Below are 27408 nucleotides of genomic sequence, written 5' to 3' on the forward strand. Positions count from 1 at the left end.
TTCCATCTTGTCGTACTAGCAGAGATGCATAAAAATATCACATGGAAAATAATACACATCGGGTATAAATTATTTGGTAATACAAATAATGTTATGCAGTGTATTTTCTTTTTGTAAAATACATTTTATTCAATAACCAGTAGAACATTTACAGTCACACAGATACATAACAGATAGCAAATGTCTGGGCACATTGGCCCTGGCTTAGAAAAGGAAATAATCATGAATACTATGCAGTATTTAAATCAAATTCTTACTACTGGTTAGAGAGAAGAATTGCCTGTTATCCTTTGATATCCATTGTGCAACAAACTGTAACCAGTAAGTGCTCATCTGTGAAATGAAACTTGACTCGTGGTTCAGTTGGGCACTCTCACATTGGATATTATGACATGCTTTTTTTTTCTCTTTTGTGCTACTGCTAACAATGAATTCTTATGTGTTAGTAAGCATTAATAACATTGATGCTATGCCACTTACTGCATTGTGTGATTAGCTGGAAACACTGCTCCACTTGCTCTCTGAGATGATGAGGCTAGTATTTCACTGAACTGTTAAATAATGAAGAGCAGATAAATTACTTGCATAGTATCAATGTTCACTGTTACACTTAATAAACATGCCGAAGTTTCCAGTAACTGGAATTCACTGTCCCATGCCATGTATCCAGGTAGGGGTGTCTGGAACTCAAGAATCCTAAACCATTTAGACTTTTATGAAACACAGAATATGAGAGTAGCCCTATTTAATTCTTGTTGCATTGCCATAGGCCCAGTTGATCTGTATTCCCCTTCATTTCTTCACAACTAAGGCTCCTCAGTGCTTATCCACTGCCTTGTTCAATTCTGCACCCACTGGGAAACTATTCTATACATATACCATTTTATGAAGAAATAAATATTTTCTAATATTACCCTTGAGTCTACACTTAATTATGAACTCTTGCTCTAGAATTTTCTTTCCATTGAACAAGGAGTGCCTCTTGTATGCTACAGCAAAAAAATACAAAACAGTAAACAACCTAATTTCAGACAACAAAAACAATCCCTCATCACAATCCAAAAACCTAAGCCAAGAACTTGCACTGTTCTTTAAAAACAAAATTAGCAAAATAACAGAAAACTTCAACAACTCCACCTATCAAGGTGGACAACAGCTAAACATAAAAAATATTACACCCTGGACCACCTTCAACCCCATATCGACCATAGAAACCGAGAAACTATTAAGAAACCTCAACCCTGCCTGTCATGAACTTGACACTATTCCAATCCGTGCACTAAAGGAAATAACCCAAACCATCGCACCAACCATCTCGGCAATCATAAGTAAATCTCTAGAAGAAGGCGAGCTCCCTGACAAATTAAAAATAGCTACAATTAAACCCATAATAAAAAAAAAAAGGAACCTCAACCCAGACGACCCAAACAACTACCGCCCAATCTCTAACCTACCCCTCCTAACCAAACTAACAGAGAAAGCAGCACTCAAACAACTCAATGAGCACCTTGATACAAACAACATCCTACACCCCACCCAACATGGTTTCAGAAAAAATCATAGCACTGAATCCTTGCTACTTAACCTATCAAACAAGATAATAAGATTCGATAACAGGCAACGATTCATCCTCATCCTACTCGACCTCTCCGCCGCATTCGACATGGTTGATCATAACAGCTTAATATCCAGACTTGCTGACATCGGACTATCTGGAAAAACGCTCAACTGGTTCACATCCTTCCTTAAAAACCGATTTTTCAAAGTAAACATCAACAACCACTCCTCTGACGCCATACCGCTGGAAACGGGAGTTCCCCAAGGATCAGCGCTTTCAGCCACCCTGTTCAACATATACCTACTTCCTCTTTGCCAGCTCCTCATGAGTCTCGGCGTCACATTCTACATGTACGCCGATGACATCCAATTAATTATCCCCATAACAAGCACCCTCGAAAATGCACTAAAACTCTCGGCCACCTATCTCAACACCATAAGAAACACACCTAACCACATGAAACTGTGCCTCAACATGGATAAAACTGAGTGCATACTGCTAGAAAGAAAAAACTCCGGAATCAACACAAACCACACCATACAAATCGACAACACGCAGATCAAGCTAAACGACAGCGTGAAAGATCTAGAAATATGGTTGGACCCAGAACTTAACTACAAAAAACACGCCTCTATGAAAATCAAAGAAGGCTTCCACAAACTACTTATCCTCAAACACCTAAAGCCACTACTGCACCATCCGGATTTTCAAACCATTCTCCAAGCCCTCATTTTTACCAGCTTCGACTACTGTAACACCCTACTGATAGGTCTACCCAAAACGACCATACATCCACTCCAACTACTACAGAATGTGTCAGCCAGAATCCTCACTGGGCACAAAAAAATCTGACCACATCACTCCAGTATTAAAAAATCTGCACTGGCTACCTGTAGGAAAGAGAATCGAATATAAAGCCCTATCCATCATACACAGCACAATTCACAACAGTGAAAGCACTTGCCTAAACGACATTATCCAGAAACACATCCCTCAATGCAACACAAGAAGAGCAAACAAAGCACAACTTGACATTCCATCTGTCGCAAATGCCAAACTCACCACAGTAAGAAACAGAGCCTTCTCAATTGCAGGACCCCACCTCTAGAACTCATTACTGGATCACCTAAGGCTACAAACCAACCCCAAAATATTCAAAAAAGCACTCAAAACATGGCTCTTCAGACAAGCCTTCAAAGACGGTATCGGCTAAGCACACACACCACAATCAATCATGCATTCCATGATGAACTGCTAAACTATATTACGAATAATTCTCTGCACTACCCACTCTGTTGAATTATAAACTGAGAGTTATTGCCACGTTGCTTCCACTGTTTTAACCTTTCCCCCCCCCATGATAATCCAGTTATATGGTTATACCTATAGGGGTAGATTTTCAAAAAACGCGAATAGGCGTACTTTTGCTGGTGCATCAGGCGCCAGCAAAAGTACGCTGGATTTTAGTAGATACGCACGGAGCCGCGCGTATCCACTAAAATCCTGGATCGGCGCGCGCAAGGCTATGAATTCTGTATAGCCGGCGCGCGCCGAGCTGCTCAGCCTACCCCCGTTCCCTCCAAGGCCGCTCCGAAATCGGAGCGGCCTTGGAGGGAATCCTCTAACGCCCTCCCCTCACCTTCCCCTCCCTTCCTCTACCTAACCCACCCGCCCGGCCCTGTCTACACCCCCCCCCCTTACCTTTCTCCGGGGATTTACGCCTCCCGGAGGGAGAAGTAAATCCCCGCGTGCCAGCGGGCTGCTAGCGCGCCGGGACACGATCTGGGGGCGAGTCCGGAGGGCGCGGCCACGCCCCCAGGCCACCCCGGGCCGTAGCCACGCCCCCGGGCCCGCCCCCGGAACGCTCCTGACACGCCCCGAAAACGCTGCGCGGTTCGGGCCCGCCCCCGACACGCCCCCTCCGAAAACCCCGGGACTTTCGCGAGTCCCGGGGCTCTGCGCGCGCCGGTAGGCCTATGCAAAATAGGCTTACCGGCGCGCAGGGCCCTGCTCGCCTAAATCCGCCCGGTTTTGGGCGGATTTAGGCGAGCAGGGCTCTTAAAATCCGCCCCTTACTGTTTTCTTCCCCGTGTTAATTCAGTTACATGGTTATCCCAAACTGTGCTCTCAATTGTAATGAGTTGTTTTAAATGTAAACTGGAGTGAAGGCAGCTAGCTAAATTTCGGTATATAAAAGCTAATAAATATTTACTTATTTATTTATACCTTTCAGGTATTTGAATGGCTCTGTCATATTCTCCCATCTCGCCTCTTCTCTAGGATATACGTATTTAAGTCCTTGAATCTGCATCTCATAAGACTTTTGATGTAGACTCTTCACTATTTTGGTAGCCATTCTCTGGACCACTTTTTTTTTTAATCACTTTAAAAACATTTGTTAGAAAAGTATAACAGTAATATATAAATAAAAAATATTAATAGTAATACACAAAAAAATCCATGAAATTTACATGGGGGTAAGGCCACAATTCCAAGAAAATCAGGACCACTTCTGTCCATATCTTTTTGGAGGTAAGATTTCCAGAATGGACCCAATACTCCAGATGATGTTTTATCAGTGTCCTGTGCAGAGTGCCTCTCCCTATGCACCAGTCAAACCTGTGCCTCTGACCACCATCTTTTTGCACTGTTTTGTTGCTTGGAAACGATCAGTAATGATCATCCCAAGGTCTCTCTCCTGTTTAGGACACACAGCTATCTTTCCTCCAACGTATACTACACACAGATTTCTGTGTTGCAAATGCATGACTCTGCACTGTTTTGCACTGAAGTTTAGCTGCCACTCTTTCAACTTTCTTAGATCTCCTCTCATTCTTGGCGCCACGTAAGAGGCCTTGGGCAAACCTTTATGGATGGGCCTCCTTTTTATTTTTTCCAGATTTTGGATTTTAGATTTAATTACTTGTCTTTAGAAATCCAAGCTCAAGGTGAGTTATAATTAGGGATAATAGTTAGTTCCCTGCCCAAGAGGGTCGTTTATTAAAACTTTTCTCCCATTCTGTAGCTATGGAAAAATGCTTCGTAAAAAAGGCCCTCATTTTGTATCTGAGGCAATGGAGGGTTAAGTGACTTGTCCAAGATTGAAGCAGCATCATTGGGAGAAGCAGGATTTAAATTCTAATTTCGGGGTTGTTATCCCTCTGCTCTATTTCTGCTACTATACATTTCTATAGTGTTACTTATTGTATGCAGCACTGTACAAACAACACATAGGAGACAGTCCATTCTCAATGGAGTTTATAATCTAATCAAAACAATCATACAGGCCAAAAGACATTTGGGGAGTTTCATATACTAAGACAGTGGTTAAAATTAGTTAATGAGGCTGAAAGTGGACAATCAAACTTAGGCTTTAAAAGCAGCCTCAAAAAGGGGTTTTAGATGGAATTTACCTGTTTTCCAGATTCCAGCCCGCTCTCCCCCCTCCCCAAATTATTAATCTGATTTCTGCCCACTGCTGCAGCTGTCCTCCTTTGCCAGCTGCAGGAGGTCGTTCAGCGAGGCGCCGGAACCCTCGCTGAACGACCTCCTGCAGTCGATCTCCTGCCGGCGCCATTTTCCGTACGAAAACGATTCGCGGCGGGAAATCGCTCCCTGACCCCCCGCTGGACCTCCAGGAACTTTTGGCCAGCTTGGGGGGGGCCTCCTGACCCCTACAAGACTTGCCAAAAGTCCAGCGGGGGTCCGGAAGGACCTCCTGCCGTCCAATCGTGTTCGTCTATGGCTGCCGCCATTTTTCGGCGCCATTTTGGAAAATGGCGCCGGCCGAAGACAACAAGATTCAGTAGCAGGAGCCCGTTCTGGACCGCTGCCGTTCCGGACCGCCGCTGGACCCGCAGGTTATTTAAGTCATTTGGGGGGGGGTTCGGGAGGGTGGGGGATTTAATTTAAAGGGTCGGGGGTGGGTTTTAGGGGGTTTTAGTGTGCCGGCTCACGATTCTAACGATTTATAACGATAAATCGTTAGAATCTCTATTGTATTGTGTTCCATAACGGTTTAAGACGATATTAAAATTATCGGACGATAATTTTAATCGTCCTAAAACGATTCACATCCCTAGTGGACAGTGGAGTGTCTTAGGGATCTGTATTGGGACCCTTACTTTTCAATATATTTATAAATGATCTGGAAAGAAATACGAGTGAGATAATCAAATTTGCAGATGACACAAAATTGTTCAGAGTAGTTAAATCACAAGCAGATTGTGATAAATTGCAGGAAGACCTTGCGAGACTGGAAAATTGGACATCCAAATGGCAGATAAAATTTAATGTGGATAAGTGCAAGGAGATGCATATAGGGAAAAATAATCCATGCTATAATTACACAATGTTGGGTTCCGTATTAGGTGCTACAACCCAAGAAAGAGATCTAGGTGTCATAATGGATAACACATTGAAATCGTCGGTTCAGTGTGCTGCGGCAGTCAAAAAAGCAAACAGAATGTTGGGAATTATTAGAAAGGGAATGGTGAATAAAACGGAAAATGTCATAATGCCTCTGTATCGCTCCATGGTGAGACCGCACCTTGAATACTGTGTACAATTCTGGTCACCGCATCTCAAAAAAGATATAATTGCGATGGAGAAGGTACAGAGAAGGGCTACCAAAATGATAAGGGGAATGGAACAACTCCCCTATGAGGAAAGACTAAAGAGGTTAGGACTTTTAAGCTTGGAGAAGAGACGACTGAGGGGGGATATGATAGAGGTGTTTAAAATCATGAGAGGTCTAGAATGGGTAGATGTGAATCGGTTATTTACTCTTTCGGATAGTAGAAAGACTAGGGGGCACGCCATGATGTTAGCATGGGGCACATTTAAAACTAATCGGAGAAAGTTCTTTTTTACTCAACGCACAATTAAACTCTGGAGTTTGTTGCCAGAGGATGTGGTTAGTGCAGTTAGTATAGCTGTGTTTAAAAAAGGATTGGATAAGTTCTTGGAGGAGAAGTCCATTACCTGCTATTAAGTTCACTTAGAGAATAGCCACTGCCATTAGCAATGGTAACATGGAATAGAATTAGTTTTTGGGTACTTGCCAGGTTCTTATGGCCTGGATTGGGCCACTGTTGGAAACAGGATGCTGGGCTTGATGGACCCTTGGTCTGACCCAGTATGGCATTTTCTTATGTTCTTAGTGACACCTAGTGCAAGGAAGAACCACTAATGTGACCCTATGTGAAAAAACTCTAGTCTTTTCTGACTAGAGTTTTAAAAAACTTGGTGCTAAAGTTTCTGAAATTCTGTCGCAAAGTTGCCTACATTTTCACAGTTTTGTATTTTTTAAAAATTAAATTACTGGGGGAAGGCTTGAGAGGAGCTGACAAGAGTAGAGGAGTGCCTGGGTTTAGAGCAGCAGGCTACAAACTAGGGAAACTACATAAAAAAAATCAGAGGAAATAATACAATCTATATGATATTTGTATATTTATTTTTTATCATTGTTCTTTTATTATTTCATCCAACACCAATCTACTGATCTAAAACATATCATGCATCCAAAGAATACATAATTATAAAATGTATTACAAACCCCCAATTATATTCCACTTATTACCCATATAGCAAATATTAATACAATGTCCAAAATACCGTACATTTATAAAACTCATTAACAATATCCACTCATCCATATCACTCATACCATTCAAACCCCACTCCATACATATCACACACGCATTACAATCCACTATGCACTATCCCTTTACAAAATGTATATTTATAAATCAATAAAATATATTCAAACCACAAATCGTGAAAAGTTTTTTTCAAAGCACAATGTCAAACACCATTCCGCTTAATTAATTTTCCAATATATCCAACAACGAGGACCCTCGTTTTACCCGGCCGGGCTTCTTCAGGAGATATGTCTCCAAATTTATGCCAAGATCAATATTTTGTTACCGGCATATTATCCATAAATAGCTTCTTGCAATCTCAACATGCCATGCGATAATGCCACACAACAGGCACATGTTTCACGATTTGAGATTTCTTCCCCACATTCATCTCAGACGAGGATCCTCGTTTCACCCATGCTGAGCTTCTTCAGGGGATATGTCTCCAAATTTATGCCAAGACGTGGCACAGGTGAAACGAGGGTCCTCTTCGTTGGATATATTGGAAAATGAATTAAGCGGAATGGTGTTTTTCCTTAAGGTAGATAGATGGATTCAGCTTCCCGCCCTTGGCTGCCAAATGATTGTGTGATGCCCTCCTGTGTGGCTAAGTGTTCCAGGGGATTCTGGTAAATGTTCATCCATTCCCTAGACTAGCATGCATATGTTCTTGCTGGAATTCAGTGTTTCTTGTTGGTCGAGTAGAGAAATAATTGTCTATTTTTAATTAAGTTTTTGCTAGTCTGTCCACAGTTGCTTTTGAAGAGAATTCTGGCAGGGATGCGTCAGCAGGACTATATATACTGTGACATCAGTTTGCTCCGTCTCCATCTGTTGGTAGAGGTGCATAACCCACTGGTCCTGAATCCATCTATCCACCTTAAGGTAAAGGAAATTATCAGGTAAGTAGTAATTTCTCAATAAAAAGCAAATAAATAAAAATAAATAAGAGCAGACTGTGGAACCTGACCAGCATGGATGGCAGTCGTTATCTGATGTTCACTTTTTTCTCTCCTCCCTCCCAGCTTGTCAAGGTGAGGTAATCAGTCAGTGCCCCTTTTGTTTATTAATCACTGCAGCACATAGCTGAAGCTGCACACTTAAGAGGCACACCCCTTCTGTTGGATGGAGGAAGAAAAGTACTTTTTTAACAAAACACTCTGGCACCAGGGAGTGTTTGGGGTCCTAGGGACAATCAGATTCAGGGAATTAGTGAATCACTTTTAGTGATCATGAGCCATGAGGCTTTCTTCTTATGAGTCTCTTTAAATCTAGGTGACATCCAGCCTCCCCCACAGTCAACAAGCCAGTCCTTTATTGAGGGGAACTTGCAATCCACTCCTAACCATGGTAATTTCCTCTAACATTAGTAAAGATACTGGTGAGACATCCGTTGCTACCTGTTTGGATACAACTTTGGGGCCTGCTGGTACTCTTCCAATTACATCTTCTGGGGTTCCATTGCCAATGGTTTTATCTAATTTTGATGGTGGTATTAATGATATTTAGGAGCCAATTAATGTTACGCTAAAAGATGTCTGGAAGATTATTGCAAATCTTGACAAAACTTGACTCCTGCTGTTTCCCAGCTTTGTAATTTTTCTTCTGAATAAAGATCTAAATTTGAGGAAGAGGAAACTAACTTAAAAGGGTTAGAAAACTAAACCTGGAAAAAGGTCAACCATTCCTACTTGCACTTCTGGATCTATCCACAGCATTAGATACTGTGAACCACATGACCCTGCTACAGCGACTAGCAGACATTGGCATCACAGGATCTGCGTTCAACTGGTTCAAATCCTTCCTTGAAAACAGGTTTTACAAGGTAAGGATCAACAACAAAGAATCCCACCCAATCAAATCTAATATGGGGGTACGCCAAGGATCATCCCTGTCACCCACCCTATTCAATATTTACCTCCTCCCACTCTGCCATCTACTCACCAACCTCAAGCTAACACACTTCCTATACGCGGATGACATACAGATCCTCATCCCCATCTCAGAGTCACTCTACAAAACATGGTCCCAATGGAACAGCTGCCTTATAGCAATCAACAACCTACTCACCAGCCTTAACCTCATCCTTAACACCAACAAGACCGAAATCCTTCTAATAGCTCCGGAGAACTGTATTCTGCTCAACCCCCCAATTTTTTCCCAACTCTCCACAACATCTATTGACCACACACCTCATGTAAGAGCCCTTGGTGTGCTGCTCGACAATCAACTCAACTTAAACAAATTCATAAACACCACCACCAAGGAATGCTTTTTCAAGTTGCAAGTATTAAAAAAACTAAAACCACTCCTGCACCTCGGAGATTTCCGCTTGGTACTACAATCTATCATCCTCCCGAAACTGGATTACTGCAACTCACTCCTTCTGGGCATACCCGCTAACACAATCAAACCACTTCAGATGGTCCAGAACGCGATGGCCAGGAACCTCACAAACACCAACAAAAGGGAACACATCACCCCTATCCTTCAGAACCTTCACTGGCTGCCAATTAAATTCAGGATACTCTTTAAAGCCCTCATGATCATCCACAAGGCTTTACACAACATCTTCCCCCTCAACCTAACCTTACAACTTCAGCCGCACACTTCCAATAGACCCATCAGAAGAGCGTACAAGGACATGCTATACACCCAGCCGGCCAAAACCTCACTAAGGAAACGCGCCCTCTCCATAGCTGGTCCTCCACTTTGGAACTCGCTCCCACCGGATCTCCGCCAAGAACCCTGCCCTTTGGTATTCAAAAAGAAACTAAAAACATGGCTATTCAGTCAGGCGTTCCCAGAGAGCTAAGGTCCGATGAATGGCGCTTCACAGACGTTGCTCCACTTATTCCACTGTAAATATGTTTGAATTGTACTAATTATGTTAGCTAATCATGTTTTTTAAATGCATTCCACTTGTTCACTGTAAGTTCACATCAACCTTGTTCCAATGTATCCGCCCCTGGGACGACAGTTCAGTTCTCTGTAAACCTGTGCGATATGTATTCTATACAGGAACATTGGTATATAAAAATTAAAAATAAATAAATAGAAAACTCAGCAGCTACGTTTACAGAGGGATTTTCAAAGCCCAGCGTGCGCCAATAGCAACAATGGCTGGACCACACGCACCAATAGTGGCAGATACGTGTGTAGCTGGGCCGTGCGCATATCTATCGGTATGCGCAGAAGTGCCAGGTTGTGGAAAAGGAGCGGGCCACAGTCGGCTGGCTGGAACAGTGCCATTTTGCGTAGTTCCAGTGAAATGTGCGTTGGCTGGCTGCCGGCGCCTGCAAATTCCTTCTGCTCAAAGGAGCAGGTACATTTTGAAATAAAAAAAATAGGGTATGTAGGGTGGGTTTAGGGGTTGGGTGGAGAGGGCAAAAGGGAGGAAGGTGAGTTAGGGGGATAGGGAAGTTCCCTTAATTGGAGCAGACTGGGAGGGACCTGGGCAAAGGCCGATCGCATAGCCACATATGAGTTAAAAGATCCCCTCCCACCCGCACAGATACAAAATTGGGTGCGCATGGGGTGCGGGTATCAAATTTTATAACATGCGCGCGAGCCAGGAACCGCATGGGCCTTTAAAAATTTACCCCTTAATTTACAAATATCTTTACAGAATATTGAGACATTATCTATAAAAGGAAAATTAGTTCTTATCTGTTAATTTTCGTTCCTGTAGTACCACAGATCAGTCCAGACAGTGGGTTGAGCCTCCTTTCCAGCAGGTGGAGACAGACTAAAACTTGCAGGATGCCCTATATCAGGACAGAGCCTATCCTCTCACCCTTCAGTATAACGTATGTCAAAGCATAAAACAATAAGCCCAAGAATAGGATCAAGCAAGCAACCAAAAAGCTCAACAGAGCAACCATAGATTAATGTAGAAGCATGGTATACCTATACGCTCTTGCATAAACTTGGTATAAAATAACCACCAAGGCTTCCGGTGTAAATGCTCAGTAATCTTGCACCAAGGAAAATATGAAAATCTGCAGACCTGCAAGAAAACAAGCTTCAAGAGGACAGAAGACAGACAGGGAAGGGCGTCTGGACTGATCCGTGGTACTACAGGAATGAAAATTAACAGGTAAGAACTAATTTTCCTTTCCTGTACGTACCCGGATCAGTCCAGACAGTGGGATGTACCAAAGCTTCCCTAAACTGGGTGGGACCGAGACAGTCCCGCTCGAAGCACTTGCCGCCCAAAGGAACCGAACACCAGGGCGTGGACTTCCAGACGGTAGTGCCGAGCAAAAGTGTGCAGAGACGTCCAAGTGGCAGCCCTGCAAATCTACTGTGGGGAGACAGACTGACTCTCCGCCCACGAAGTAGCCTGAGAATGGAGAGAATGAGCTTTCAGACCCTCAGGAAGCGGACAACCCTGACAAAGATATGCCGAGGAAATGGCTTCTTTCAACCACCGTGCAATCGTGGTCTTAGAAGCCTGTTTACCCCGGTTGGAACCACTCCAAAGGACGAAGAGATGGTCCGATATGCGGAAGTCATTGGTGACTTGAAGATAACGAAGCAAGACTCGCTTGACATCCAGCCGACGGAGGTCGCCCCCAGCCGTACCCGCAATCTCCTCTGGAGAGAACGTGGGGAGTTCTACCGACTGGTTGATGTGAAAGGCGGAGATAACCTTAGGCAAGAAGGAAGGAACCGTCCTGAGAGAGACCCCGGAATCAGAAAAACGCAAGAAGGGCTCCCGACAGGACAGCGCCTGAAGCTCGGAAATACGATGAGCAGAGGAAATAGAGACTAGAAAGACAGTCTTAAGAGTAAGATCCTTGAGCGTAGCATGGCGAAGAGGCTCAAAGGGAGCCACACAGAGAGCACGAAGGACCAGGTTGAGACTCCAAGATGGACACGTGGCCCGGGAGGGGGGGGCGGAGGTGTCTAACACCCCTCAGGAAACGAATCACGTCCGGGTGAGCAGCTAAGGCATGACCGTCCACCCTACCCAGGAGAGAGCCAAGTGCAGAGACTTGAACACGTAAGGAACTGAAGGAGAGACCCTTAGACAGACCCTTCTGAAGAAAAGAAAGAACCAAAGGGATCGAGGCGGAGCGCGCCGGGACACCCGCCTCCGTACATGCGGACTCAAAAGACCTTCCAGATGCGCACATAGGCCAGAGAAGTTGACTGATTCCGGGCTCGCAGCAGGGTGGAGATGACCTCCTCCCTATAACCTTTGCGCCTCAGGCGACGCTGTTCAAAAGCCAGGCCACTAGACAGAAGTGATCGGCCTGGTCGAAAAATACAGGCCCCTGCCGGAGGAGACGAGGGAGATGATTGAGGCGCAGGGGCCCGTCCACCGCTAGATTGATGAGATCCGCGAACCATGGCCTTCGCGGCCACTCGGGAGCGACGAGAATCACCGGACCCCGGTGGAGTTCGACTCTCCTGAGAATCTTTCCTACCAGAGGCCAAGGGAGAAACACGTTCAGAAGGACATCCGCTGGCCAAGGGAGAGCCAGAGCATCCACGCCCTCTGCGCCGTGCTCCCGCCAGCGGCTGAAGAACCGATTGGCCTTGGCATTGCGCAGAGTCGCCATGTGGTCTAGATGAGGAGGACCCCACCTGTCCACTATCAGAGCCATGGCCGCGTCCGAGAGCTCCCACTCTCCCGGATTGAGCGACTGCCGGCTGAGGAAGTCGGCTTGAACATTGTCTTTTCCCGCGATGTGAGAGGCCGCAAGGCACTGTAGGTGACGCTCTGCCCAGGCGAAGAGGCGGCTGGCTTCTAAGGCTACCAGGGGACTGCGAGTACCCCCTTGGTGATTGATGTAGGCGACTGTGGTGGAGTTGTCGGACAGGACTCATACCGCCTTGCCGCAGATCAGGGGAAGGAACTCCTGAAGGGCCAGGCGGACCGCCAAAGTTTCCAGTCGATTGATGTGCCAGCGCGACTGAATCTGGGACCATGTCCCCTGGGTGAACTGAGAAAGGCAGACCGCTCCCCAGCCCAACAGGCTGGCGTCCGTGGTTACTATCGTCCACTGTGGAGCTTGAAGAGGCATCCCTTGCAGGAGATGAGGAAGAGACAGCCACCACTGTAATTTGTCGGTAGTAGACTCCAAGAACGGAAGGACTACGTGGAACTGCTCAGACACTGGTTGCCAACGAGACAGCAAAGCTTTCTGTAAACGGACGCATATGAGTAAAGGCCCAGGGGACCAGATCGATGGTAGAAGCCATGGAGCCCAGGACTTGGAGATAATCCCAGACTGTCGGGGAAGATAGCACAATCAGATTCTGGACCTGATCGATCAGCTTGAGGGCCCGCGCCCGAGGTAAGAATACCTTGCCTACTCGGGTGTCGAAGTGTGCTCCCAGAAATTCCAACTCTTGGGAGGGCTGAAGCTTGCTCTTGGAAAAGTTCACTATCCACCCGAGAGAGGCAAGGAGCTCCAAGACACGATCCACCGCCCGCCGGCAAGAGGTCTCCGACTTGGCCCTGATGAGCCAATCGTCCAGATAGGGATGGACGAGAATCCCCTCCCGGCGCAAGGCTGCTGCCACTACTACTATGACCTTCGTGAAGGTGCAAGGAGCGGTCGCGAGGCCGAAGGGGAGAGCTCGAAACTGGAAGTCCTGGTTGAGAATGTGGAATCAGAGATACTTCTGGTAGTTGCGGTGGATGAGAATATGAAAATATGCTTCTGCGAGATCGAGGGAAGCAAGGAACTCTCCGGGACGGACCGCCACAATGACCGCCTGTAGGGTTTCCATGCGGAAGTGGGGGATCTTGAGGGCCCGATTGACCCTCTTGAGATCCAGGATTGGGCGGAAGGACCCGTCCTTTTTTGGCACGGTGAAGTAAATAGAATACTGGCCGGCGCCAATTTCCCCTTTTGGGACTGGGACCACCGCCCCCAGATCCAGAAGCTTGGAGAGAGTCTGGACCACAGCGTCCCTCTTGGCCCGGCCGCAAGGGGAGAACAGAAAGAGATCTGGAAGTTCCCTGAAGAGGTCGAAAGCGTACCCGTCTCTGATCGAGGACCCACTGATCCGACTTGATTTTGACCCATTCCTCGAAAAACAGGGAGAGGCTTCCGCCGAGGTAAGGGACCGAGGAATGGGTCGGCTGAACTTCATTGTGTGGCAGGTTTAGTGGTGGGACGCACGGGCTGGCCCTTGCGAAAAGGCCGCTTGCCACGAAAGGACTGCGACCAGGACTGCGCACGAGAAGACCCCCTCGCAGCACCCCCCCGCCCGCGAGAAGCGGAGCGACACTGACCTCTGAAGCGAAAGTGAGAGGCCGCGAAGGACCGAGAAGACTTAGGGCGGTCCTCTGGAAGCTTATGGACCTTGTTGTCAGCCAAGGAGTCCATAAGCTTGTCGAGGTCCTCGCCAAAGAGCATCTTACCTTTGAAGGGAAGCGTGCCCAGCCGGGTCTTCGAGGACTGATCAGCCGACCAGTGGCATAGCCAAAGGAGCCTCCGGGCAGCCACTGCCGAAACCATCGCCTTCGCCTGCACACGGACCAAATCGTAGAGGGCGTCTGACACATAAGCGATTACCGCCTCCTGACGTTTGGCTTGTCCTGCCTCACCTGGCAGAAGCTCCCGGGTGCAGAGTAACTGTTGGACCCACTGGAGGCCCGCCCGCATCATGAGACTGCTACAGCAAGACGCCCGAACCCCGAGGGCTAGGACGTCAAAGATGCGCTTCAGGTGAGCCTCCAGCTTACGATCTTGTGAATCCTTCAAGGCCGTGGAACCTTCCACCGGAATCATGGTGTGCTTGGCCACTGCAGAAACATAAGAATCCACCGATGGATATCGCAACAGCTCTAAGCCCTCTTCTGGGAGGGGATAGAGCTTATCCATTGCATGCCCCACCCGGAGCGCACCCTCAGGAGCCTCCCATTCCCACAGGATAAGGAGCTTAAGCATGGGGTGGAAGGGAAAGGCCGAGGCCGGAGCCCGGAGCCCTCCCAAACGGGTTCATATCCTTAGGGAGTGAGGCCATGAGATTATCCACGGAGGGCCTTTCCAGACCCAGCTCCTCCAAAACAAAAGGGAGGAGGGGCTCTAACTCCTCCTTATGAAAAAGACGAAGGGCTCTGGGGTCATCCCCCTCTGGGGGGGGGGGGGATCTGCCGAATCCGAGGAAGCAGCGGGGTCCGAGGACCCGGGAGACACCGGGGGGCACCCCCGGGACCACCCGCACCCGAACTGGTCCCTGAGGCTCCGCGGCCGGTCCAGTGGTCAATGGCGCTGAACGAGGGATTTTTGGCGGGGGGGGGGGCAAGGGGGGGCTTTCATCCAGCTCATGCAGGCTAGATAGATAAGATTTGTGCATGAGGAGGACGAAATCCGTGGAAAAAGGGACCCTGGATTTGCCGGGGGGGAGGGAGAGGGGGGGTGAGGGAAGGTCAGGACCCCCCTCCTGGGGACCCGCAGGGGCCAAATCGGGGATTAAATCAAAAAAATCTGGCCCCCCAGCCCCAGGGAGCACTGAAATTTGCCCCGATGAAAAATCCAAGATGGCGGCCGTTCCCGGGCTCTGCCGACCCGGGAAAGGCCTAGCCATGCCGGGAGGAGTGGAGCCCCGGGCTAAATTTGCTTGTCCTGCCGAGGAGGGACCTTCCCCACCTAGCAGGCAAGCAGTGCAGAGGCCCTGACGCGAAAAACGCGAAGAGGACAGCCCACAAGAAAGACAGGCTGTTAGCTGGGACATAGCTAAACCTCGGCTGAAGAAAAAAAGTTGAAAAAAAAAAAGCTTGATTGACAGCCTGCACAGCAGGAGAGAGCAGGCGGGAAACCTGCTGCCTTCTGCTTCTCTGACTAGAAAAAAATAAAAAAGCTGGTTAACTGCTGCAAATAAGTTAGAGGTAGGTGAGTACCTGCAACTTATTGAAAGTTTAACACCTTTTAAGTCCTTTTTTTTTTTTTTTTTTACTGAGCGCAGCAGCGGGTTCAAAACCCTCTCGGCAGCCAGAGGGGGAACGAGACCCAGAGAGCGTTGGACCCCACACCTGGAAGCATTCCCGGACTCAGGACTATGCAGGGAACCCCCTCCTGCAAAAGGGGACAAGCCCCCCTGAGCCGGGCAAGAGCTGGGAGATGGACGTCTCCCACACAAAAAAACAGAAAAGCACTAAAGAAGGCAGAAATTTCCTTCAGAGATCCTTTTTTTTTTTTTTTTTAAACAAGAACCAAGAGAAGTACTTGCTTGAGCCTAAAGAGAAAGAAGAGGCTGACTAGCCTACAGCAGAGAAACGAAGGGGAGATGCTGCACCTGCTGGAGACAGACAAATACTGAAGGGTGAGAGGATAGGCTCTGTCCTGATATAGGGCATCCTGCAAGTTTTAGTCTGTCTCCACCTGCTGGACGGGAGGCTCAACCCACTGTCTGGACTGATCCGGGTACGTACAGGAAAGGCAGTTTGCTCATAATTGATTGGAAATGTTGGAAAATTCTGTGGAATCAAGGAACTTGCACTTTTTGAATTTTCCAATTACAAAATTGTTGTCATCTTTTGAAATACTTAAATATCTTATTCAGGCTTTGTCTATATCAGAAGACAAAATGCACATTGTTTCTATAATTGACTATCGGTCTACAGCCTCTGGACAAAAAATAGTAAGTAAGTATAAAGGATAGACCACCAGACACCTCTTTGCCGGTGAAGTTCTGGCCTGTCGACTTTTCTTGAGCCTGCAGTAGATCATTGAATCCACACCTGAACTTTGTTTTCTTTAGCACTGAAAAGGATAGGGATCTTGTTTTCCAAAAGTATTTTAAGAATAAAGATTTTTCCATAAAAACGTGGGCATAAAAGTACAGGTGTTCCCAGATGTTTCTCATCTGACTCAAATCTAGGAGAAAATTTCTTTTATTGAAGCAAAAGGTGCTGGCTATAGGAGACACTTTTTTTTTCTAAAATTTCCATGCAAGTAGCTGATTTCTTCTCATAATTTTATATTTTATGATCCACTACATTTGGAAACCTTTATTTCTAATATGAGCTGGGAACTTGATAAGAGGTTGAAGCTATGAACATTGGGAGTGTTGGTTTAGAGTAAGATTTACCTCTGTTTTATTTTATTTTCATTGTACTTAAAAGTGCCCCCCCCCCCTTTAAATGTGGAAAATTTTGTTCTATATTCTTGTGACTAACTAGTTATTCAACAGAGCATATTATTCTACATTATAAAAATAAAGCGTTTTTACGATCTTTCATATACATTGCGACGGAAGAGGAAAGACAGAATCAGGAAGAAGGGTCAGGGATGAGGAAAGAATAAACAGTGAGGTGCCGCGATTGAGGTGAACGATTGATAATACTCTCTCACCTCCACTTCCTTCCTGTCTCCCACTTCTCATCTCCTCCTCCTTTCTCTCTTCCAAACCAACCCCCTCCCCTTGACTGCCACCGTTTCCCAACTTTAGCTGAGATTTCTTCCTCTCGGCTCTTTCCCTGCAGCCCAGCGAGAACGGGCGTTATGGGTCCCTCCCCCTCCCGCTTCCTTTCTACTCGAAAAGCCCTGGGGCCAGGAGGAAGAGTGGTGCTCGCTAACCCCGGCCGCCCGAGCTGGGAGAGGGGAAACGGGGGCCACGGCGTTGGGGCGATCTCTTCAGCAGCGGTAAATAGGGGCTGCAGCAGCTCCGTGACCGTCTCCTCGCTCCCACCAGCGCAGCTCGTCCAATGGCGCTGGTAGGCGGTGCTACCTCTATGACCCTTACACCGCGTCGCAGCGACTGCGGCCGCCTTCCGACAGTCAGCGCTGGAGCCGGCAGCAGGTGAGAGGGGATTGTTTGGTTGGCAGGGGTGTGAGCGGGAGCGAGCGTGCGTCGTGTGATGGGGATAGTGGGTGGGACTAGGAGCATCATAGCTGGGCCAGGGAACTGCATTTAGGATGGGGGTAGAGGGAGAATTGAATTTGGGCTTGAGGTTAGAAGAAAGATTGTGTTTGCAATCTGACTTGGGATCGGGGCTTGATGGGATTTGTGACAGCAGGCTGGGTGGAGGGGGAATGTTCATTGCGGTTCTAAGGGGGTTGAAAACTTTGGGTGGAGGGGGGGGGGTCATAGATATTGCCTCCCTGTCCTTTCCCCGAGGTTACTTGCTGAAATGCCAGCCTTCCAGGGATGGTATGCTAGCAGATAACTGCAGCCCAGTACTTGCAGTTAAATTTTGCAAGCTAAGAGGGTGCTTGAAATGTAACTTCTGATAGTATGGGTTTTGTAAATAGCATGGTAGCCATTAGTGAGGAGATTAACAATTTGTTTAGCATATGTATGTGGGCTGAGTTTTCACACACGCACATACCCACTTTTAAATAGTCCTAGTTTTGGGGTAATGTCTCCAGATAGTTCTTTCATGACGAGAATGAACCTCTCATAAGCCAAGGTATATTGGATATGATCACAATCTCTCAAACTTATGGCTAGTGCTTCTGCTATATTAGGCCCCTGGGGCTTTTTACTAACTTCTGGTAAGCATTTAACGTGCATAACTTCAGCACATTAAAAATTTTATTGGTAATGCAACTTTTAATTGGACCCAATGTGTGCAAAATATTAATGAGCTCTCTCATACACAAACACTTGTAAAGCTGCTCATTAATATGCAAATTGTTTAATGTGACTCAGGTTAAATACTGTGATTGGCATTAAGCCATGGGTTGACTGCACCTCAAAAGGTGTAGTTAAAACCACCGCCAAGAGTATTGGCAGGTCAATGTATCTTTCCCTCAGTGAAGGCTAAAGAGACTTAAAGCCTCCTGTTGACCCATAAGAACATAAAACGTGCAATGCTGGGTCAGACCAAGGTCCATTGAGCCTAGTATCCTGTCTCTGACAATGACCAGTCTGGGTGGCAAGTACCCATCAAATCCCCAATAGTTGGTCTATTTTTTGTATCTCACGTCCAGAGATAAGTGCTGGCTTTCCCAGTCTACCTGGATACTTGTTTATGGATTTTTCCTTCAGAAAATTGTCTAGTCCTCTTTTGAGCTCCACTATGTTTGTTACCTTGACTATATCTTCTGGCAATAGATATCATAACTTTTATAGTGCACTGAGTGGAAAAGTCCTATAATTTGTTTTAAATGTGCCGGTTGCTAACTTCATGGAGTACATTGTAAGCCTAATGTTATTTGAAAGGGTAAATAACTGTTGCTATTTACCTGTTTCATCTCATTCATTCTTTTATAAATCTCAATCATATCCCTTCTCAGTTTATTTTCCAAGCTAAAGAGTGCTAATCTGCTTAGCCCTTCTCCATAAGGGAGCTTTTCCATCCCCTTTATTTTTTTTTGCTCTTCTCTCTAACTTTTCTATATCCACTGTCTTGTTCTTTTTTTTGAAATGGAAAGACAAAATGCACAATACTCAAAATGCAGTTGCACCATGGATCTATGCAAAGGCATTATGATATTCTCAGTTTTATTCTGTATTCCTTTCCAAATAATTTCTGACATTCTATTTATCTTTTTTGATCGCCGCTGCACACTGAGATAAAGTATTGTCCTTTTCCTGGGTAGTGACTCCTAACATGGAACCCAATATTGTGTACCTGTAGCTAGGATTATTTTACTTTGTGTGCTTTGATTTGAACTTGTCCGAATTAAATTGCATTTGCAATTTAGATATCCATTCTCCTAGTCTCACAAGGCCTTTGTGCAGTTCCTCACAATCTGATGCTGTATTAACAACTTGAAATAGCTTCATGTCATCTGCAAATTTGGTCACTTCACTTATTCCTTTCTCCAAATCATTTATGAATATGCTAAATAGCACAGGTCCCAATATAGACCCCAGGGCACTCCACTACCCATCTTTCTCCATTTGGAAAACTGACCATTTAGTCCTATCTTCTGTTTCCTTTTATCCAGTTACCAATCCTCAACAGGACACTGCCTTTGATCCCCATGACCTTCCGATTTCCTGAGGAATATCTCATGAGGGACTTTGCCTTCTTTTTTTTTTTAATTTATATTTTCCACCTTTCAGCATTTCAAAGCGGATTACATTCAGGTACATCCTATCCCCAGAGGGCTCACAGTCTAAATTTGTACCTGAGGTAATGGAGGAGAGATTGAAGAACTTAAATATGTGTACCCTGGAGGAGAGGAGGCGCAGGGGGAATATGATACAGACCTTCAGATACCTGAAAGATTTCATTGATGCACAATCGACAAACCTTTTCCTTTAGAAAGAAATCAGTAGAACTGGGGGTCACGTAATGAAACTCCAAGGAAGATGACTCAGAACCAATGTCGGGAAATATTTCTTCACGGAGAGGGTGGTGGATGCCTGGAATGCATTTCTGGAGGAGGTGGTGAAAAGCAAATCAGTGAAAGATTTCAAAAGGGCATGGGATGAACACTGTGGATCCCTAAAGGTTAGAGGATGGAAATGAAGAAAAGTGAATGGGGGTAACTCGCTGGTGTGGCGGTTACTACCCTTAACCAATAAGCCTGATAACTTCTGAAACAACTCCAACATTGCTCTCTGCTTCAATGGTAAGAGGTAATGGGAAATTGGACTCAGACAGCGACCAACAATGGCCCTGACTTTGACGGTTTGGGAAACTAAATATGGTGGTGACCTGTATGGCGCAGCAGATGCTAACATATGCTTGCTGGGAAGACTGGATGGACCGATTGGTTCTTTTCTGCTGTCATTATCTGTTTCTATGTAAAGAGACTTGCCTTCTGAAAATCCAAATATACTGTATCTACCGGCTCACCTTTATCCTTTAAAAAAAAAAATCTAGTAAACTGGTAAAGCAAGACTTCCTTTTGCAAAAAACATGGCACTCTTTCCCATTAAATCATGTCTATGAGGTCAGTAATTTTGTTTTTAAGGATATCTTCTATCATTTTACCCAGCACCAATGTTGGACTCACCAGTCTACAGTTTCCCAGATTACACCTAGAGTAGTTTTTAAAAAAATGGCATCACATCAGCCAGTCTTCTGGTACCATGGCTGTGTTAAATGATAGTTTACAAATCACTAAAAAAAGCTGCAATTTCATGTTTGAGTTCCTTCATAATTGGCAGTATCCCCAAAAACCTTAAACATGCCATTGTGAAACCCATTCTAAAAAAGCCCTCCCTTGACCCATCCGATCTCTCCAATTTCCGACCTATCTCCAACCTGCCACTAATCACAAAAGTCCTTGAGAAAGCTATAAACAAGCAGCTATCAGACTACATGGATGAAAACAACATCCTATCCCCCTCTCAATTTGGCTTTCGAAAGCATCATAGTACTGAGACCTTGCTCATTTCAATCTCCGACCACATCTTGAAAGGTCTTGACAAAGGTCTCTCACACATCCTCATTCTTCTTGACATATCCGCTGCTTTTGACACCATTAAACATCACATCCTATTAGAACGCCTGAGCAGCATTGGGATCTCAGGCTCTGCTCTACAATGGTTCCACTCATACCTGGCTGAAAGACAATTTAGCGTACAAATTAGAAACTCCACCTCCAAACCTCACTCCCTCGCACAAGGAGTACCTCAAAGTTCATCTCTTTCTTCTACACTTTTCAATATATATCTCCTCCCCCTCTGCCATCTTCTTGCTAAACTTGGCCTTCCGCACTTCATATATGCTGATGATGTGCAGATACTTATTCCTGTTAATGACTCAATTCACAAAGCCATTGAAACTTGGAAATCCGCCCTCTCCGAAATCAGCAGCCTACTATCCAACAACTTTCTAGCCCTCAATGCCGCTAAAAACGGAACTCATCCTCATATCACCCCCCCAACATCTCCACACTCTTCTAATGACCCCCTCACTCACACATAACAATGATCCCTCCAATAACTTCACCTTCCCAACGCATGTACGTAGCCTCGGCGTATACCTAGACAGTCACCTTAACTGCAAAAAATTCATCAATAACACCCTCAAAGACTGCTTCTTCAAATTACACACCCTAAAAAGACTCAAACCTCTACTACATCTCAGCGACTTCCGCACCATATTACAAGCCCTCGTATTATCTAAAATAGACTACTGCAATTCCTTGCTCCTAGGCCTGCCTAAAAGCACCATACAGCCGTTGCAACTCCTCCAAAATGCAGCTGCCCAGATACTTACCAACACCCACAAAAATGACCACATAACCCCTGTACTCAAACATCTGCATTGGTTACCAGTAGCATCCAGAATTACCTTCAAGGTCCTCACGCTAATACACAAATCCCTACACAACCAAAACATGCACTGGTACAAAGAACATCTCTCCTTCCACAACAATAATAGACCCACCAGAAAACAATACCTGGCCACACTACATACCCCCTCACCCAAGCTTACTAAGCTCCGCACCACAAACGAAAGGGCCCTATCCCTAGCAGGCCCTCTCCTCTGGAATAAACTACCCACATCACTCCGACAAGAATCCTGCCCAAAAATGTTCAGGAAAAACCTCAAGACCTGGTTCTTCAAGCACTCATACACCTAACCTACGCCCACTCACCTAACATTCCCCCTACTCCTATCCTGCGCCCCTTCTCCCTCTCTCCCACTCCAACCCCACCCCCCTCCCCACCCCATCATACTCTTCAAGGCCCCATCCTTTCCATTGACTCTTCCTCCCCTTCCCCACCCCCCTTCCTCCCCTTTGCCTTTCCACCTCCTTTCCTCTGTACATATTCCCCCTTTCCCTCATTCTTTCCATTAAGTGTAAATAAGGAGATTACAAAGGACGATATAATCTCATACTCATGTATATTTACCCTATAAATGTAGATATCCCCCCTATATTCAGATTTTTCTGCTCCTCCAAGTTAGCTAACCTTCCTTACCTAACCTCCTTACCCATATATTACTTGTAAAAACGAAGCTATTATATGTAATCACTATTGGTTTAACTGTTCTTCATATAATCATGCGTTAATTGTAAAGCCTGTTGCTAAATTTTGTGTTCTCTGTAAACCGATGAGATGTTCCCAACGTTCGTCGGTATATAAAAGCCATTAAATAAATAAATAAATAAATCCAGTACTGGTGATTTAGTATTCTTTAGTCCAGTGGTTCTCAACCGGTGTGTCGCCACACTCCTGGTCCCCCGCTGACCCAGCTGCTCTCCGGTCCTCCTTCGCCCGGGCTTAAAATGCTGTCAGCCCCGGCAGAACGCGGCATCGGCATGGTCTCTTCTTCCTGCCCCCCCCCCCCCCCCCCGCGGCCCGGAAGAGGAAGTGGTGAGCAGCGGGTGCGTGCGCAGGAAGAAGAGACCCATGCTAGTGCGGGCAGTGTCGGCCCGAAGAAGAGAAGAGGGACGCGGCCGGAGGAATGAACAGCACGTCTCAGAGAAAAATGAAGACGAATGTCAACTCCCGCGGCTGATGGGACTCCTTGCTCCGCGCGAGGGCTGAAAATGAAGGAGGTTAGGATTGGGAGGAGGCTGCTGCTGCCGCTAGTTCCGGGGAGGGAGGGAAGGAGAGAGAGTGAATGAGCAAGTAAGCATGTGTGTTTGAGATCCTGTGTGTGAGTGAGCTAGCATGTATGTGTGTGATTGAGAGCCTGTATATGTGAAAGAGAATATGTGTGTGATTTGAGAGCCTGCCTGTGTGAGAGAGAGCATGAATGTAAGTTTACGATTGGGAACCTGTATGTGTAAGTTTGTGATTGAAAATCTGTTTGTGTGAAAGAGTATGTGTGTATGATTGAGATCCTTTGTGTGTGTGAGAGATCATGTGTATGTATGATTAAGAGCCTGTGTGTATAAGTAAGAGAGAGAGCATGTGTGTCTGTGTGTGATTGAGAGCTGGTTTAGGTGAGGGAGCATCTGAGTATGTGATTGAGAGCCTGTGTGTAAATGAGAGAAAGAGAGAGAGCATGTTTGTAAGCATGTGAATGAGAGTCTGTGTGTGAGAGAAAAAGACAGCATGTTTGTGTGTGATTGAAAGCCTGTGTGTGTGTAAGCATGAAAAGATAGACAGTGTATGTGTAATTAAGAGCCTATATAAGTGAGAGAAAAAGCATGTGGATAGGTGTGTAATTGAGAGCCAGTGTGAGAGAGAGCGCTGGTATGTGACTGAGAGAGAGGAGAAAGTTCCAAGCAAACCACTCCTCCTCCTGCTAATTCAAAACAATCTCAGGACACCTGGATATCAAATGTTCCCAGGTATGTAGAGCAAAAAAATGTTTGTATCCTTATTTTTCATTACTGGGTCTTTGTGTCTGCTATTTTGAAATATTTTATTGGTATCTAGAAAGTTTTTATGAGTTTTTAATTATTGGATATTCCACTCATCAGCTGTTTTGAAATAATCTGTTCTTTTTGTTAGTATGATTTTACTGCTACTGATTTTATATTTCTTGATTTGTTTTATAAGGATGGGTGATGTTTCTTTTTTCCTTTATTACATTGCATACAGAGACCCTGGCTTGTTGCAGTTTCCAATTCAGTTTTTGCTGCATGTTTCAGCACATGTGATTCAGGTGAGGTTCTCTGCTGGGGTGTAGTTTCTGTATAGGGCTCTATAGCAGCCTGACTTGGTCCGTTTCCCTAATAGGAGATGTATTGGTGTCTTAAGGCCTGGTGTAATATTTCCGGGTTGCCTTTTTTTCTTAGGTAAGGTGGTTACTGTTTAAGTGCTGGAAATTGGTGCTGTTTTGGTGTGGGATGTTTACTATTTATGCAGTTTCTGTTCAGACAGAATATGTATCTTTTCCTTGTGTCATTTTAAACAATAAAAATAATTACCGGACCTTTACTTTTTATTTCCGCCGTGAATTGTAATGAGCGTGGCCTGTCAGGTGTGTCATGATGGGAAAAAGGTTGAGAACCACTGCTTTAGTCTATCAATCTGATTTATTATGTCCTCTAGTTTCACAATGCTTTTGTTTAGGTGCTCTATGACCCCCGATATCCATCCAATAAAATCAGCTAAAGTAATTGAAGATTGGAGGATGACCAATACAGTGCCAGTTTTTAAAAAGGATTCCAGGAAACTGCAGATTGGTGATCCTGATATCAGTGCCAGGCAAAATGGTTGAAAGTATTTTAAAGAGCAAAATTATTGATCAAATTGTCAGTTTATTAGGACAAAGCCAACATGGATTTAGCCAAGGGAAGTCTTTTCTCACCAGTTTGCTACATTTTTCTGAAGGTATAAATAAATGTGGATAAAGGTGAGCCAGTTGATATAGTGTATCTGGATTTTCAGAAAGCTTTTGACAAAGTCCTTCATGAAAGACTCTTGAGGAAATTAAAAAGTCATGGGATAGGAGGCAATGTTCTGTTGTGTATTGAGAGCTCTTAAAAGATAGAAAACAGAGAGTAGGACTAAATGGTCAATTTTCTCAATGAAGAAAGGTGAATAGTGGAATATCCCAGGGATCTGTACCGGGACCACTGCTTTTTAACACACTTATAAATGACTTAGAAATGGGAAAGAGGGAGGTGATCAAATTTGCCAATGATACAAAATTATTCAGCGTTGTCGAATCACAAGAGTGTGAGAAATTGCAAGAGGACTTTGTGAGGCCGGGCATCCAAATTGCAGATAACATTTAGGGGTAGATTTTCAAAGGCCCGCACACGCATCCATGTGCGCGTAGTTCCAGCGCATGCACATGGACGTGGCAATTTTATAACATGCGCGCATATGTTATAAATATACGATTCTCGCACGCACCTGTGCACCCGATGTATCCAATTAAGGAGTGGACTGGAAAGGAAATTTCCTATCCCTCTATCTAGCCTTCCTCCCTTTTCCTTTCTCTTCCCCAACCCCTAAACCTACCCTATTGTAATTGTTTTTTAATTAGAACTTACCCGCTCCTCCGAGCATGAGTAAGTTATGCGCGCCGGCCAGCTGCCGGCGAGCGCTTCCCCAGAACAGGACCTAATGGCCACTATCCCAGTCGGCCCCCATCCAGTCCCCGCCCCCCGCTTGCCCCTTTCAAGGAGCCTGGCAGTTTGGCGCGTATTGGGAGATACGTGCATGGCCGGGCTGTTTTTAAAATGCACTTGGTGCGCGCATGTCCCCCAGTTTTTGCATGCACCGGGCTTTGAAAGTTTGGGCTTTAATATGGGCAAATGCAAATAGGGAACAGCAAGCAAATTATAGCAACAGAATGCAAGATTCTACATTGGGAGTCGCCATCCAGGAGACGGATCTAGGCATCTTCATGGATAACATGTTGAAATCCTCTGCTCAGTGTGTGGTAGCAGCGGCCAAGTACACAAATAGAATCCTAGGAATTATTAGGAAAGGAATAGAGAATAAAAGAGAATATCATAATATCTCTGTACCATCCCAAGGGGCGACTGCGCCTTGTGTATTGTGAGCAATTCTGATCAAGGCATGTCAAAAAAGATATAGCAGAATTAGAAAAGAGTGACCAAAATAATAGAGGCAATGAAACAATTCCCCTATGAGGAAAGTCTAAAGAGGTTAGGGCTCTTGAGCTTGGAGAAGAATCGACTGAGGAATTTTGACTTCCTCACAGGCGTTTGCTTCAGATGTACTTGAATACATTTTTATTACTTTTCTTATCGCTTTAGCAAGCTTCTGTTCAAATTCTCTCCTAGTTTGCTTAATTACTTTATACATCTAACTTGTCATTGCTTATGTTCTTTCCTAGTTTCCTCATTTAGGTCTGCTTTCCATTTTTGTAATGATGTCCTTTTTGTCTTTTTAACTCACTATTAAACCACGCTGGCAGTTGTTTGGTTTCCCTTTGACCTTTATTAATGCACGGAGTACATTATGTCTGTGCCTCAAGGATGGTAATTTTAAACAATGTCCATGCTTCCTGCATCTTTTTGGCCTTGTGAATTCCTCTTTCTAGTTTGTTTTTTTTTTCCTAACAAGTTTCTTCATTTGATAACTCCACAAGACCTACCAGAGACGCATACAAAGGATCCCTCCATGTACCCCCTACTAAAACCACCAGTCACATTACCTTAAGAGATCGAGCCCTCTCCACAGCTGGCCCACTGTTATGGAACTCCATCCCTCCCGATCTCAGACAGGAGCCCTGCCCCCTAACCTTTAGAAAAAGACTCAAGACGTGGCTGTTTATGCAAGTTTTCCCGGACTTAAATTAATGCGCCTTGCCTTCAACACATCCAACACAACAGCTGTATTTTCATCTCCTTGTATATAATTTAGTCTCTACTAAACTATCTTTATTTCCTCTGCTCCCAGTTCAATAGCCCTTGTTAATTGTAACTGCTTCTCTTCGACACGTTATTTGTT

At 45.3% G+C, this 27408-nt stretch overlaps 1 protein-coding gene across 1 annotated transcript in view; it reads left to right on the forward strand.

Moving 5' to 3' along the window:
- Positions 1 to 17559: 17559 nt before the first annotated feature.
- The window catches only part of ANKEF1 (ankyrin repeat and EF-hand domain containing 1), a 169900-nt gene continuing 160051 nt past the window's right edge, over positions 17560 to 27408 (forward strand). The window contains exon 1 of the mRNA XM_029593521.1: positions 17560 to 17967. The gene's annotated coding sequence lies outside the window, so the exon portion shown is untranslated. The remainder of the gene's footprint in view (positions 17968 to 27408) is intronic.

Source organism: Rhinatrema bivittatum, chromosome 3 (genome assembly GCF_901001135.1).
Source record: "Rhinatrema bivittatum chromosome 3, aRhiBiv1.1, whole genome shotgun sequence".
Classification (NCBI taxonomy): domain Eukaryota; kingdom Metazoa; phylum Chordata; class Amphibia; order Gymnophiona; family Rhinatrematidae; genus Rhinatrema; species Rhinatrema bivittatum.